Source organism: Heteronotia binoei, chromosome 12, assembly GCF_032191835.1.
Source record: "Heteronotia binoei isolate CCM8104 ecotype False Entrance Well chromosome 12, APGP_CSIRO_Hbin_v1, whole genome shotgun sequence".
NCBI classification, from domain to species: Eukaryota; Metazoa; Chordata; class Lepidosauria; order Squamata; family Gekkonidae; genus Heteronotia; species Heteronotia binoei.
This window is the reverse complement of record NC_083234.1, coordinates 7,177,244-7,178,032: the sequence shown is the minus strand read 5'-3', so window position 1 is coordinate 7,178,032 and position 789 is coordinate 7,177,244. Positions and strand designations below refer to the sequence as shown.

Sequence of the window (789 nt, the reverse complement as noted above, 5' to 3'; positions counted from 1 at the left end):
ATCCCCTAGGTGGGCTCTGGAGATCTCCCAGAACTAAATATGATCTCCAGACAACAGAGACCAGTGATCCTGAAGGAAATGGCTACTCTGGAAGGTGTGGATGGGAGCAATATGGTATCACATTCCTGCTGAGGTCCCTCTTCTACTCCATCTCTGCCCTCCTCAGGCACTACCTCCCCCAAATCTCCAGGAATTTCCCAACCCAGAGTTGGCAACCCTAGCTCAGACTCAACCCTAATGACATCTCCAAGACCCTACGAGGTCGGAGTGCTTGTTTCCCAGTGCTGAGTGGAAACATATATGATCATATGAAGCTGCCTTCTACTGAATCAGACCCTTGGTCCATCAGAGTCAGTATTGTCTACTCAGACTGGCAGCGGCTCTCCAGGGTCTCAAGCTGAGGTTTTTCACACCTATTTGCCTGGACCTTTTTTTAGTTGGCAATGCCGGGGATTGAACCTGGGACCTTCTGCTTACGAAGCAGACGCTCTACCACTGAGCCACCGTCCCTCCCCAAAAGGCAGGTGATCCTTTTAAGGGACTGCTAGCAGTGGCACTGGGGCTTTTGCCGCCCCAGGCAAAGCCCTGCCCCCCACCCCCAACTTCTGGGGGGGGTGGTGGTGCAGCAGCAAGTGCGCTCGGAGCCTGGCTCTGAGCATGCCCACTTCCACAGCACCCTACCGGTCAGCAACCCCGCTCAGGCTTTTTGCAATGGAGTTGGGGGAGCATTATGAAGCTTTGCAAGCGCATCACAGGAAGCCCGAGAGCAGTCGAGGGCACTGCGACGCT

At 54.8% G+C, this 789-nt stretch overlaps 1 non-coding gene across 1 annotated transcript; it reads right to left on the bottom strand.

Annotated features, from left to right (window-relative positions):
- Positions 1-438: 438 nt before the first annotated feature.
- Positions 439-509, bottom strand: TRNAT-CGU (transfer RNA threonine (anticodon CGU)). The gene has a single exon. It is a non-coding gene; the product is annotated as a tRNA-Thr (tRNA).
- Between the last annotated feature and the right edge of the window lie 280 nt (positions 510-789).